This window comes from Ambystoma mexicanum, chromosome 4q (genome assembly GCF_040938575.1).
Source record: "Ambystoma mexicanum isolate Mex_15411 chromosome 4q, UKY_AmexF1_1, whole genome shotgun sequence".
Lineage (NCBI taxonomy): Eukaryota > Metazoa > Chordata > Amphibia > Caudata > Ambystomatidae > Ambystoma > Ambystoma mexicanum.
In genome coordinates this window covers 92,610,795-92,626,625 of record NC_090928.1, presented here as the reverse complement: position 1 = coordinate 92,626,625, position 15,831 = coordinate 92,610,795, and the positions used below count along the sequence as shown (strand labels likewise).

At 43.2% G+C, this 15,831-nt stretch overlaps 1 protein-coding gene across 5 annotated transcripts in view; it reads left to right on the top strand.

Annotated features, from left to right (window-relative positions):
- RIN2 (Ras and Rab interactor 2) overlaps positions 1–15,831 on the top strand; it is a 1,069,632-nt gene that overhangs the window by 262,046 nt on the left and 791,755 nt on the right. For all 5 annotated transcript variants that reach the window (XM_069607527.1, XM_069607524.1, XM_069607525.1 and 2 more), the window contains one exon: positions 3,048–3,131. The gene's annotated coding sequence lies outside the window, so the exon portion shown is untranslated. The remainder of the gene's footprint in view (positions 1–3,047; positions 3,132–15,831) is intronic.

The window sequence follows — 15,831 nt, the reverse complement described above, 5'->3', positions numbered from 1 at the left end:
GCAATTTGCTTGGATATGAACACACATTCTAAATGTGTGGCTACCCGCCTCTCATCCGTCACCTACCCACTTATTAGTATCAAAAGCCATAGAGGTCTCTTTGCATTTGGAGGTGGAAGCATCAATAACCCTAAAATGAGGGTAACTCAGGAAAATAAGTGTTCGGGCACAGGTATTGGTTCTAGCATTGGTGGACTAGATACTAGACCCCTTGCTTTGGAACAACCTTGAACTGTGGGATTGAACCTCCCAAGGTCAGTCTCTCCTACACAACCAATGATGTATGGGAGTCGTACTTAGGTGTAACTCATAGATTCTTCTCAGTTCGGTCTCCTTTGGTCCAGCAATGTTCTTTAACCAGATGTTTATTTTGGGGAATTTATCAGTAACTGTATTCATCCTTGGTCACTTGTGCCAGTGTACACAACATATTTTGCAGGGCTCGGGTGTGTGCAGCTGTTACTAATCCCACCATGCCACCCGTGCTTTCATTTCTCCCCAAATCAATGTTTGGACTTGTAAACTGGGTCCCGTCAATTGCATATTGTGAGTAACATCTTCCCCCAATAATGCTCTTTATATTATTGCCAAACCAGAACCACATGTCTCATAGCATGAAATCAACACAAAATGAAGAAACATTCATCGCATGATGGAAATATGAAGATTCAGTCATTTTAGATATGTAATGTGTAGTGCATCCTGCATAATAAATCCAATCATCTTTATTGTTTTTCTGTCTTTACCACTCCCCCTTTTTACTGTTCTCCATTTCACTGGCTGCTCTGTAAGGTTTTAATCTGTGCCATGAGGCGCACACCCCAACCCTTAAGCATGAATGTTGTACTGGATGGGCGTCTTTCATAATCAGTGCTCATCAATCAGAGACTTTTCTTGATTCTTAATTTAAGGTTCTTTTAATTGTGGGCCATTTGCTGGAGGGGAGGGACGAGGTTGAACTGTAGTGGTTTCTGTTAAAATCACCACTCACCAGCCATGAGGGTCCCTTTGCCTTTCAGGCAGAATTAGGGTTGGGGGCATGCATTTACTCAGCTATGAATAGTCTCCGGCAGCCGAGATGATACGCAGTCTACACATATTGTCACACATTTCAATCATTTCAATCATGCAGAGTGATAGCAAAACAACAGTACAGCAATGTTATATAAATAGTCCACTGTGTCATGGTTAAGATTTAAAAAGTCTGCTTTGTACAACTGTTCATATTATCATTATTTTGTTTGAATTGCCGGCCCATCACATGCCATTTTTTATCATAAAGGTTCACAACGCTAGAAACATTGACAGACTAATGCAGCTCCCATGACTGTTCGCTTTTTAAACTGAGTGTTGAAACCTCTCCATCACCAATGCCATCTTGGTGGATTGCAATCAAGTGTCTATAAATGTACTCCGCTCGATTCACTCGGCACTTGGTGATGGCTTTGAGTGACTGCTTTGCAGTGAAATCGGTATTGTCATACTTGCCAACCCTACAGATGTAGGCAATAGGCTGCTGCTTTTTAAGCAGTCCTACCGCCTACAGATTTCAGTGACAGATCCTATTGCTTTTTATAGTGGAAAGTAATTTATGTGACTATAAGGCAAGCTCCAGGACAAAGCATGCAATACATTAATTACTCTCTCTGTGCAGTGGGCTGGTAGGTGATTGCTTTGATTGGGCTCAAACCAATCCACTGACCTGACAGCTACGTGACTGTCCTGCACTCTGGCCGGGACAACCCTTAGGTGAACCATCAGCAAAGGCAAGTGGCAGAGTGTAACACCTTCACACAACATCTGCCTATCAGACTAAGGGGGGTATCAGTCACCATGTCATTCAGTGTTCAACTTGCAATAAATATGTACTGCCTGGGCTGCTGCTACAGAGCAGCGGCAAACGTTGCCCACCAGCTCTGTGTAATTACCTTCTGTGAAGTTAGGTAATTGAATTTGGTGTTAAGTTACCATTCCAAATTATACATTTTTAACATTTGGACATCTTTCCATATTGTGCTGTTTGATGGGTTGTGTATTTTAAAATACTTCAATGTCGCCAACAATGTATGTTATGTATTTTCCCGTGATGTCATTGTTATGGGAATTATTAATTTTTGAAACTTCAAAAATCCTACATCTTTTTGGTCACAGAATGTTGGCAAGTATGTATTGTGACATGTTTGGAACGGCTAATATCTTGCACATGGTCAGTGCATTTTGTATCTAGCACCACAACATTGAGACAATTATAGATACTAAGAAGAATGGCTTACAAGAAAAGATCTGTTTTAGAATTATAATATACTACAAGCTTACAAAAAGTCCACTGTTATAAAGAAGTTATTTTTTAGTCACATAAAAAAATATTGTGTTCCTTACTTCAAAAATGAGGGCGCAAAGTACTCCCACTTTAAAATCTTCAAGTCCTGAATTATGAGGCATAGTGAACGATATTGAACGATATGACTCATGTGGTGCTCAAATAAAAAGACTCATTCAGACTCATTCAGTTCTGGTTGGTTTGCTGCCGCGCAGCACCCATGGCGGTCTGTACACATCATTAGTATGCACCAACCTATAGAGGGGTATAATGATTGGGGCCAAAATGGTGGCTATGGGCAAACAGCATGTCTGGTCTGGTGGTTCTTTGGTGTTCCCACCTCATGCATGCCACACAAAAAAAAAAACACCCTTTCCTTTTTTTTTACATGGGGAACCTTATGCACACCCTATGAGGTAAACCCTGCACCCGAAGCACAAAGCCCAGAATCCCACCCAATAGCCACCCTTATTGCCAACCCTCCTTTTGCACTTCTTACCCCTTTCAGCAGTGTCATATGCTGCCCACCAACTGTATATATAAGTTAATCCCTGCAACCATGAATGGTATGCCGTAAATAAATGCTACTTTGTAAGGACTGTTCCGCACGTGACCATCTAATGTATGCCTTTAAATGCTGCTGCCCATTACTTTCAGAACCTTGGTTTGTGCTCAATATATACCAAAAATATAATGAAGTATAATCAATCTGTGATTGTTTTTACAGGGTGACAAACTGATACGCTCGTCTCCAACCAGTTCACACGAGGAAGATCTGCTCATCCACCATCTTGTAAATCCTTGGAGGCAGGTAAGCTGGCAAGTCTGTTTTCATTGCATTCCACACAAAATAACGCAGTGGGCACATTAACCCACCAAGACAACATTCTAAAATAATCTCACAGGAGAAAAGGTGAGAGTGATCCATGAACCATTCTATAAAGGGCACATCAATAACAGAATGCTGCAATGTTTAAGACACATTGGGGGTCATTACAAGTTGGGCGGTAAGGGATACCGGGCACCATTTAGGAGACCGGTGCCGGTAATCCCTTACCGCCCAATTCCGAGGTCCCTAAGCGGAAGCCTCAAAGAACATGTGGTCTGACCACACGTCCTTTACGGGTCCCGATAAGGGACCAGGGCGCTAATAAACCCTATGGGGGTCCAAATGGGAATGGGGAATGGTTTGTTCAATGGGGACTTACTGGTCCCTTCAGGGTTGGAATGCACCGATAAGTCCCCATTGAACAAGACTGGTGCCGGACCCGGTATTGGAGGCAGCCATGGCGCAAATAGCACCATGACTACCTCCAATCTCGGAATGAGGCCCATTGTTATTATTGACCAAGCAAATTCATTGTACAGGAGCAAGGAAGCTTAAAAGCTGGGTTAGGCACATCTAGGATTAAGTGAGCTCTTCCCGATCCCTAGCAACCTTTTAGCGTCATAGGCCAGTCATAGAATTCTGCCAGATAATACTTTCCAGCAGTATCATTCATTTTGCCAGATGGGAAGAGGCTGGGGCTATACACTGGCTTACAACTGACCTGTTCCAGTCCCTCTCAGCCTTTCCTCTTTCTGTTCACCTATTAAGAATATCATGCAGCAATACTTTAGATATCTTGCTTTCTTACATAATAATCCGAGCCCCCAAAATGGAGATTTTGTGATTGCTAAAAAAAACAGTGCAATTGTCAGTTTTTTCTAAAAACACCTGTGAAATAGGCTGTTTTTGCAAAAGCATCTCCTCTTGTTGGATCATGTTCTAGTACGGTCATTGACCGTGAGATATAACCGTTGCTTAAACGATCAAGTCTAATCACACAGTACAATATGAAAGGTTGAATAGACCTTGACCTAAACCTAGCGTGAGTAAGATCACTCTATACTCGGGCAGAAGTTCAAATTCTTTTTCTGTATTTAGGAATATGATAAGTAGTTAGGCTGATATGCCTAACTGGGGAAGATACAAGACGACTAAAAGCAAGGCAGGATCGAGTGAGAAATCTACGACCTGACTGCACATAACATAACGGAGCGGGCTCATATGCCCCTGGCTTCAATATGGACCGACCGCAGTAGAGTACTGAGATAATCCCACGGTGTATAAAAATTAAAAACATAAATAAATAACACCAACATAATGGCACTGGACAAGTGCATAAGTTATGATGACAAATATGTCACGGAATTGCTAGCAAAAGCCTCCTTTGTAGGAGGCTCGGCGGAGGCCACCACTAACATCACTAATTGGGATGACCTAAGTAATATGAAAAAAAGATTAATAAGAACTGAGCTACATGGTTCTATCATGCACGAATACTTGAGGAAAGGGACGCTACCCCAAGGTTTGGTGGTAAGAAATGAGCCAAGGCTCTTTCTGGATAACCCTAAATTTATACTGCAATGGAGTTACGTCACAAAGAAGTGTGGTCAGGACTGGTTGATTTTAATCATCGATACGGCAACAGAGATGACAGAAAAGATATTGCTTGACCTTAAAAAACTCGAGGAGGAAATACAAAAACCAGTACCCCTAGAGCTCTACAAAAAATGACTAGATGGCCTACTGATTGAAATGAACATCTTTAAGGAAGACACTCTGCGAGAACGAGTGAGAAGGATGAACAAAGACCTCACTAATTATAGTCATGACAAAGCCTTCCCTTATACACAAGAAAACTACTTCACCCAAGACGAGCTCGATGGCACACCCGCCCAGGGCGAACAGGGAAAGAAAAAAGTGCATTTAGGAACACCTCCTTTAGTTCGAGTGATGGAAGCTCGTTCGGAGATACCGCAACATACCGGGGCAGATCTAACTGACAGAACACAAGGAGAGGAAACAACTCCAGAGGCCGGAGAGACAATAGAGGAGGGGGTGACCAAGGAGGCAGACCAAACGACCAACAACATTTTTTAGAGAAGGGTCCGGAGGCCTGGGACTTAGAGCCCCGGGTCACTCAAAGCATGCAAGCCTTGTGGTAAACCTCTCTGATTACCAACCTACCGAGCTAGAAATGCAGGTTTTAGAAAAAGGGATGGGTTTTGTGCCCACAAATTTACACAGTCCCTTCACTTTCCGGCAGGAATTCAATCACTTTATGAGGAAAATCAACCTACATCAATACTTTGAAGATAAAATTCATGAGCAAGAGACCTCGGATTCGGGTCTCTGCAATAAATCCACATTTTGTGTACCACTAGCAGCTCAGAGCCCAGAGGAACTTGTTTTTCAGAAAAGGGTACTCAAAGAGGTGAAACTACTAGTACAACAGGAAAAAGGAAAAAAGATTTACCACAATACCAGCCGCAATGAAACCCTAGCACTTAAACAACTATTATGCAACCAGGCAATTGTGATACGCAAGGCAGACAAAGGAGGTGCGACAGTGATCTTGAACCATGTAGATTATGTAAGGGAATGTAATCGACAACTGCTCCATCTAACCTGCTACCAACCACTCACTGAAGACCGCACTTTACGCATATTTAAGATGGTTACCCTCAAAGTAATGAAAGCTAGGGAAAGAGGCTGGATCAGCCAGAAAGAATGTGATTTCCTTATTAAAGATAAACCTCAGATTCCACAGTTTTACATTCTCCCAGAAATAAACAAGGCCATGGTTAATCCACCAGGGAGACCAATTGTCTCAGGGGTAAAGTCTGTTTTGGAGACCTTATCTCTTTTCGTGGATACATTTCTACAAACTATGGTAAAGAAAATGGCCTCTTTTGTATTAGATACCACCCAGATTATTTCGGAAGTGGAAGGTTTGAACTTTGACCCAATAACCGAGAGCTTGGTAGGCCTTGATGTAGTGGTCTTATATACGAGTATTCCCCAACAAGCATCCTTGATGTGCTGGAGGAGAAATTACTAAGAGACCACTTGTGAGGAGTACCCCAGTATCGTTTATTCTGTGGTGCGCGGAGATGGCGCTAATGGAGAGCTATTTCCACTTTAATGGGGAATTCTTTAAACAGGTTCAAGGCACGGCTATGGGCGCCACCCTGGCCCCGAGCGCAGCCAATCTGTATATGGAGGGCTTCGAGACAAACATTATCATGAACGCAACTAACCCGTTCATCGGCCATATTAGAAAAGGGCAGCGCTATATAGATGACATTTTTATCATATGGACAGGTAATGAACAAACACTGGAACTATTTTTTGACTGGATTGACCTGCAGAACAGATTCCTACGTTTCACGCACCAACACAGTGTGAGAGTTCTTGACTTCTTAGACATTACCATCTCGGTCGACTCAGACACTAAGAAACTGTATGTTAAACCTTTTAACAAACCAACAGACAGAAATTCTTTATTGCACTATTCCAGCTTTCACCTTCGCCATGTACACGATAACTTACCATTGGGTCCTTTTTTGAGGTTAAAAAGGAATAGTACCAGCACAAGAGACTTTCAGATTGAAGCTGACAAAATGAAAGACAAACTTGACGGAAAAGGCTATCCTAAAAAACATCACCCTAAAAGCATTAAAACGGGCGAACAACAATAATAGTGAGGCACTTCGGGAATATAGGGAACAACGCACAGTGAAAGACAAAGCCAAACAAAGAGTGTTCGTGAACACTTATAGTCATCTTTCGAATGGAATCAAAAAAATCATTGGAAAAAACTGGCATTTCCTAGAGAAAAGTAACCTACCGATTGCAAGACCCATTATAGATTTCAAAAGGAGCCGGAATGTGAAAGAACATTTAACAAGAAATGATGTGAGCAGAAAACCGACCAAACAGAAAACCTTACCTCAGAAATGGGGCTTCCAAGAGTTACTGGGGCATGCCCAAAGCAGTAAATGTACATGTTGCCCTTTTACGTTTAGGAGCACAGCGGTTGACATCGGTCTAACAACACCATGGCGACAAAATACCTTTACGAACTGCAACTCTAACATGGTTGTATATGCAGTATGGTGCCCGTGTAAAAAAACTATGTGGGCAAAACAGACAGAAAGATTAAAATCCAAATTGGCGAGCATAGGAGCTGCATTAGAAACAAAACCCATAATGCCCCATTAGTAGAGCACTGGATCGAAAAGCAACATTCCGTGAATGACCTAAGCTGGACCATCCTATACAAACAAAGGCCAGGCTTGGACAGCAATAAAAACAAAAGGAAATTGCTGTTAAAAGAACAACTAATTTTTCTCACCAATAGTATGGTTACAGGACTCAACGAAAAAATCAAAATCGAATGGTGGGTGTAATAACGGAAGACATTCTGAATGCAGGAAAATAATGATCACGGAATTGCCACACTTTACGAGCACTCCTTATCCACGTAGTGAATGCTTAATGGCTCAGTGCGAATGGTCTACAGCGAGACAGGTGATCCTGAAGCTACATCTCTACTGATCATCTGCGAGCCGCGTAATGCCAGACGCGAATACGGTAGTAACTTGCCGAAAGTAAACAGCTTACGATTGGCGGGTTACAAACTAGCTGATAGCGCGCATGCGTGAGATTGGAACGCAACCATTTAAACTCCAGGATATGCATGAAAGGAACCGAAGATTTCCCAGAAGTGGCCTGTGCAGAGAGGAATCAGAAAAGTCGGACATCAGAAGGAAGCGGAACCCAGATCCCTACTTGAACGGTGAGAACCATCAGGGTCTAATCAGTTGTTAGCGTTTCGAGAAGTAAACACATTCGTTTTAAACGATGTACTGGTTGACCAACACTGGGCAGGGACGGGGGTAAATCTTATTTCGGAGAAACCCACGCACCTGTAAAGCAACATAGACATGCTGCCTGCTATACGCCCCGTGGCGGCAACTGGTAAACTTTTTACATAATAGCGGGTACGTCGGAGATGACGTTGTCTCTTTATTTACAGAGACCCGTTTGGTCTTTAAGAAAACCGGGAGCAGCAGTATGGGCAATAGCAGGACCAGAGGGAATTCGCCTCAGCTCCCGAAAAGGGTTACGGCTCATACGCACAGCCGCATAATCCTCCACCATGTTCGGGCAGGAAAGGAGATAGAACCGACAACGTAGGTTACCGACTACATGAGAACAATACGAATCAGCTCCTCTATCCCGTGATGTGATTCAGAGGAGTTAACCAATTGATAACTGGATGTTTGGATTTATTCCCTTAGTGATTCACAGGACGTATCGAGGTTGGATAAGAGAAACACGAGAATGCATGAAAAAAAGAAAGTGACGTTGTTTAGACAGCTTTTGGGAAAAAAGTTTCATCTGACTGGGTAAGCCGTGAAGAGGCCAGCTGGACTAACACCATAGGAAAACTTGCGAATTTGTCGCTAATGGGCTCTTCTTGTGTCTCTTCATATCTCTTCCCCTGAATCTCTTTAGCTAACAGTGACTTATTTCCCGGTGAGATTCGAGACAGCTCTTTTCCACTCTCTGATCACTGATACACAACATACAGACCCTGCGCATATGAAGCAGTCCACATCCACCGTACCTTATGGTGAGTGAACCAGAACCTTGCGTCCAAGTCCACAGGCGAGAATAATAGAAGCTTGGACATTGCTTAAGAGAGACTTCTTATTAGCCTTGAGACTTGACCAATAGATCTAGGAAGAGGAGAAATTGTACTTGATGCAGGAAGATTTGCCTTACTGTATAAAATATGTGATTAGACTTTGAATCAAGATTTCTGTTATTAATCAACAGTCGTCATATAATAGAGCAGTGTGAGTAGGTTATTGACACTCCTTTTTTATGTTTATTGCTCCTTGATAGGTGAAGATTTTCTTCCGGGTAATTCGACCTAAAGGGGATTAAAACCCCGTGGAGACAGAATACCACTGCAACTCCTACAAGAATTCTGTAAAGGAAATGTTCTTGATTGAAAAATCTCTTTGTTTTTAAATATTGAGCTATATTGTTAGATGTTGCATGTCCTACTAACCCCTCACACAAGCCCCTGAAGAATATCCGGGTATTTGATATGAGACACCAAGCACAGAAAGAAACACGTCGGGCACAGTTTGTGGTTGTGAAATGAAATTTTGAAAGTGAATGAAGAAAGAATGAATGGAATGTGATTGAGTGAGTTGTGTTTAATGAGGTATGGCCCAGTGTGATTATTAGCACAGCACAAGACACTTTAACGGACAAGTATCCAAACTAACATACTTACCTGTTGAAGGGGGTTAACACATGCAGACAAAATAGTGTACGTGTCTTCCTCATCTTTTTGGTAGAAGACGGAACAGGCACTTTAGCATTGCGAGTTTTTTAAAAACTTTTCGTATGTATTTGATAAATAAAATATGTGTATTTTTCTATAAACTTGCTGTCATGCAACATTTTTTCCAGTACCATAAGTGAATATGGTCTTGTAATGGAATCCACCTAGATAAGGTAGCAATCCTAAATCACAAGCTTTGTGTTTCAATTTGTCAATGGTTGATCCCTTTAGTTTAAGGGGATGCTTGTGGTTGGTATCCCTTAATCTCCTCTTGTTGGATCATGGCGCAAATAGCACCATGACTACCTCCAATCTCGGAATGAGGCCCATTGTTATTATTGACCAAGCAAATTCATTGTACAGGAGCAAGGAAGTTTAAAAGCTGGGTTAGGCACATCTAGGATTAAGTGAGCTGTTCCCGATCCTTAGCAAACTTTTAGAGTCATAGGCCAGTCATAGAATTCTGCCAGATAATACTTTCCAGCAATATCATTCATTTTGCCAGATTGGAAGAGGCTGGGGCTATACACTGGCTTACAACCAACCTGTTCCAGTCCCTCTCAGCCTTTCCTCTTGCTGTTCACCTATTAAGAATATCATGCAGCAATACTTTTTATATCTTGCTCTCTTACATAATAATCTGATCCCCCAACATGGAGATTTTGTGATTGCTAAAAATACAGTGCAATCATCAGTTTTTTTTCTAAAAACACCTGTGAAATCGGCTGTTTTTGCAAAAGCACCTGCGAAAATGGCAATTTTTGCACAGACATTTCTTTAAAATAAAAGTAAAATTCGCATTTTACAAAAAATGTAAGAGTAATCACCATATGAGGAGGGAAAAGGGAAAAAAGAGGCAGCGATGAGCAAAATCAGGGGGGATATGTGCAAGAACACAAAGGGGTAGTGGTGGGCCAGAAGTGTAGCATTGTCTGGTGGGCAAGGAAGGAGAGGGGGAAGGGTGGGCTCGAGGGGGAGCAGTGGGCCACAAAGAAAGGGAGTGGTGGACCAGAAAATAGGGGCAAGCTGCAGTGTGGGAGAAAGGCTGGGGGAAGAGTGGGATGGACTGGGAGAAAGGTTGCGAGATGGGAAAGAATGAAGTACTACAGGAGGAACTGGAGAACATAAGGTGTGAGTTGAGCGCACAGTTGAGAGTGTGGCAGGGGATGGTGAGAGAGAGTAGTGACTTGACGGAGTGACAGAGCAAGTAAGTATGCTCATGACTGGCAAAGAGAGAGATTTGGGAGTATAAGTTGTGATGGAGAATTGGTGAGTGTGAGGGGTGTTGGTGAATGGAGGTAGGTGCCGGTGCTTGAGGGATTGGAGAATATTGAAAGGAAGTATTTGCACCATTACAAGTGATATGATCAATAAAGTTAATATGAAATAGTCACATGCATTAACCAAAAAAGTCGAACAAAGCTAATGCTGTTCTATTAAGCTGTGGACATCTGGGACTCTTTTAAATTGATAGGAGAAACCACATCAAAGTGGCTCTTTTGCAGCCTCACACATATTGGGCCTCGTTACAAGTCAGCTGGTCCGGAAACAACGGTGGAGGTAAATCCACGCCACCGTTGTTTCCAGACCGGCTGATTCTGAGTCCTGCAGGCAGGAGGTGTCACTCCCGCCAGGTCTGACCTGGAGGGAGTAACACACCTGCCTGCAGGCGGACATGGAAACACTGGCTCTGTCATAGACGGAACCAGTGTTTCCTTGGTCCCCACCCCCATGGAGTCCTATAGGACTTCATGGGAATTTACAGAATTCCGCCTCCAGATTTACCGGTCACCGGGGTTGTAATGCCCCGGTGATTCCGGCAATCATGGAGGTGGAATGGTATTACGGGTCCAGCGGCAGCCTGCCGGTTTTTCTGGCACGGCTATCGCAGGACTCGTCTCTTTCTAGCAATCTACTCTTAGACCCTGGTTCTAGCACCATAAAAAGAAACTGCTGCTAAAAAGCTGCATAAATACAATTTTGTGCAGCACCATCTGCTTCTTTATGCTGCAAAATGTTCATTTTCATTCCGCAATACAATTGAAGGTCTGAATAATGAATTCTAGTTTTCCCAATGGAAATACAAATCTACAAATAGCAGACCTGAAGGTAGATGTGGCCCTGAAATTCCTTGAATTGTGTAATTCTCACTTGAAATTGGTTAGCTAGATAGATCTAAGAGAGGGTTCTGCATTCCAACAAAGCTTTAAGTATTAGTAAGTGGCCCCATAACATGCCCGGCACCTCCCATCCACCCTGGCTGTTCATTCAGACTTGTAGTTTAGCTTTTACCAAATGTGTGTAATGAAAATTAAATGCAAATGGGCATTGGCAAAAAAGAAAACACTGACCACTAGTCATAGTCGGATTCTTTCCCACCACTGCCTCCATGCTCTATATGATGGTTGTGAAGCAGCAATTCATATGCCCTCGTGCCATGTCAGTCAGGTGTGAGTGATGCATCCTGCACTCAGTGTTTCTCTTCCTCCTGATATTCATCGTTTTACTTTTCATTTATTAGTGCAGACAGAATGCAGAAGAGGAAGCAGGTCTAGATGCTTTACTACTTAAGGTGTCTGTGAAGTCTGCTGCAATTGTTTTGTGAATAATTAAGATTGCTTACTTTTTAGGTACAAATAAAGTGTGCCGTTTTGTACAAAAGTAAATTGTTTCCCTTTCAAACAGGCAGGCAGCTTTGCACATTTCTATATATGTATATATTTATTTATTTGAATTTATATTTAGCCCTGGCCCTTTCCAGATGGCCTTGGAGTGCCTTAAATCGTTCAAATATTGAAAAGGCGCGAGTTGAAAAAGGGAAGTTACAGCATGTTTTGAGGAAAGGATAGGAAGATTAGGATAGGCAAGTGACAGCAGTGCAGGAGGGCCGGAATTTTTATGCACTGCTAATCTTTTTTCTTCGAAAAATAACCCCTAGAGCTGTTGGGACCTGTTGTGTGGACTTGTTTTAAAATTTGTAATCAGATTTAACAGCCCTTATAGTAGCACTTTGTATGAAGAGTTGGGAGTTTTGCACATGAAAGGGTCACTAGAACTTTCCACCTGGACCCATTTCCCATTAATTGCTGCCTAGTGGGCAGCCCCCATCTGCCAAAGGAGCTGTTAATCACAGCCCCTGGGACCACTGCAGGAAGCCCATTCAGCTCTGGCTGACATAGATCCTAAAATCCCTGAGGCGGCTCCTGTTGTGTCACTGGCCTCTGAGTCTGGAAACTTAGACTGCCATGACAAGGGCAATGAACTACGGAGTTACTGTTTGTAAAACAGGCAACTGGACAAGACTCAAATAAAACGGTCAGTCCGGTCTAAATCTGGATGAGTGGCAACTCTACAGATATAGGTATACATCAGATGAGCTCCGACCGATAGTTTTCTTACTATGAATAGGTTTGTGTGAGGTTTATAAATAGACTCGTCTGAACTTGTCCAGTGACATAATCTATCGCCCAGACGTGGTAACACCTGTGATACTGCCAGCTCTTATGAGATTCTTAATGCCATTCGTTGAATGAAAAGGGTAGTAATTGTGTGCTTTCAGAATCTGCCATCAAGCCAGATTCCAATCTGTGCCCATGCCGCTATGGTTTTGAAAATGACACTTATACTCCACCGACATTTATACCGAGCTAGAATTTATAAAATGTGGGTCAATAGGCACCCAACAAAAAAAGTTATTGGTTTTCCTATAAATCAGAGGGATTGGTATCCGGCGGAATAGGGAACACAGAGTTTGTGGCAACAACTAGGAATGAAAAGAGCTGTCTGCGGGAAAAGAATGAAGAGACAGTAATAATCGCTACAGTGTACAGAGTGGGTTATGCATCGTGACACAAGCAGGGGGGAAGCTGAGGCGATTACATTAAATAGGATGTTTCTCCAGTTTCAAAACCAAGAAGAAAGGGAGAAGTTTTAGAACCCAATTAGAAACAGTGGTGTGAATGCAGTCTATCTGTGGTGTGAAGTCCTTGTGATTTGAGTGATTCACATATGAATGTTGTATGGCATTTGTGGATCCAATTGTTCCCGTTACTTGAGCCCTACAGCTGCGCTATAAATAAAAATAACTGTACTGAATGGAAGATTATATTGAAGATTTCAGTGATTGTGAAATTGGTTCAAAATTCAGGGCTGCACTCTAGTTAGGAGCTTCGCTAACCCCTAAATGTGGATGCCAAAATATATTACTACCATATTGACCCAGATAAATGAACACAGTGAAAAAAGTCTTCTGAACAGAGATGAGACAGGATTCCTGATAGGGTATTACAGCATGATTGGATGGTATACTCCCACCCACTGGTGGCTGCTTTTACAAAAGTCCACTCTTTTTTGGCTATCCAGGAGCGACCTCTAAAGGATAGGATTTACGTCACCCTGGGGTGTCTCACCTCCAAAGTCCCCTTTGCTCGACTCCCTCGCTCTTATATCACTCCCCACCGGCACCACTTGAAGCACATGCACCCAACCGCTCCTCTCCATACTAACCGTATCCGTGCTTGTTGGGTTTTCATTCCATTCACAGGCTTTCCCTTCCTGAAGCAGACTTTGTGCTGCTGCCGCGCTCTGCCCTCCTTCCTTCTTTCCCTTTCCTGGCGTGTCCTGGCCATCACACTCGCACTCCCTACCTGCCCCCCATGAAGCAGCAAATACGGCCCCCTGACTTCTGTTTCCCCCAAACTTACCTGATTACCTGCTGGTGTATGCAGCTTCTCTCTTTTGGGATGCTTCCTGTTTGAGTATTCGGCCATTTAGGCAGTTTTCTCTGGGCGGTCTTTTTAAGAAGCAACCCAGACAATGTAGTCTAAAGGCCAAACACATTATCGCATACGTAATGTTCGCACTTGTCGCAGATTTTAACTGCTATATGTTATGTTGTTCCACTAAGAGGGCACCCCTGATTTAATGCCCACTGACATACAATCCGACGCGACAATTCTGAGGACAAGAAAGCAGGCTAACTCAAGAATCAATATTTTGTTTTATTAAAATTAAATCAGTGCAAAGGTGTTCCCCAAGCTTTATGCAGCAGAAATAACCAGAATATTACACAATCACAGGCAGCCTGTATACAAAACTAAAATAACCTGCCTGCATAAATCTTGCTATTTCTCCAGCATGGGGTCTGGCAGGGATTTGCATGCTTATGAATATTCCCTGTCGTCAGGCTGGGAATCCTTGGGAGCGAGGGGTTCCAAAAGGGGAGGGGGGAGAATGGGGGGTGAACATGAGCGAAGAAGAAAGAATTTTGGTGTAATATCATTATGCAATGTGTTATGTAAATTGTCCTGCCTTGGTTTAAAATAAACATATTTAAAAAAAAAAGAGAAAACAGTTTCCCTTTCACTTTAAAATGGTATGTCTCCTCTAAACCAATCACTGTCCTCTGGGTCATACTGCCCCCATCCAATGACAGTTCTCTCCCTAAGCACGACCTCTGGCAGCCATCTTCGGATTTCTATTGCACTCTTCAGTGTTGGGAGTCGTTGAGTTGCTCTCTGAGCTAATTGTAGGTTTTGTCCAAGTTTTTCGCAGAAAAGTTCGATTTTTGTTTCCACCTGACCCTGTGTGCTCTTTCCTCATCGGCCGGCAACAGGGATCTGTTGTCGGTGAAGTTTTGCATCCCTCAAGGGCAAAGATTTGTCCAAGCTTTCAGGAAGGTCATCTTGGGCCGACTTCGTGCCCTCTGACAATGACTGAGGAGAAAAAGGAGGGAACAACCTTCTTCAAGGAGGGAACAACCCTCTTCAGGCACTGCATCACTGCAGTGCTCCGAGCAGGGTCATGCCTCACCCAGGACTGGCCGGTCCGAAGAGCAGTCCCCCTCTGACTTGCACAAAGAGTTTTCCGGAAGACATCTCAGTTGTTTGTGAAATTTGGTCCATTTCAAGGTGGCTCTCCGGCTGCATCATGCACTGTCATCGGCTGGCAAACTGGAATCTGTCAGGCCGTCAGAGTGCCCATTCCACCAGAGAGATCGCTGCATCGGTGCCATTCCTTTTTGTTGTGCCCCTGCTTGACATCTGCAGGGTGGCAACGTGGAAGTGTACGCATACCTTTGCAAAGTTCTACTGCGTCGACAGGGATTCTGGGGAGGAGTCCAGAGTCGGCCAGGCTGTGCTACGCAACGGGTTTGCTTGAGGTGAGCTTGTGACAGGGGTAAGTGTTAATTGCTTCTGTTGAGCCTTGCCACCTCCTGTGGTTGTCTAATGTTGTACTGCTGTGTATTCGTTATTCATGAGCATGTGAATCCATGCCAGACCCCATGCTGGACAAGGTTTAAGTTACTTACCTGTGACT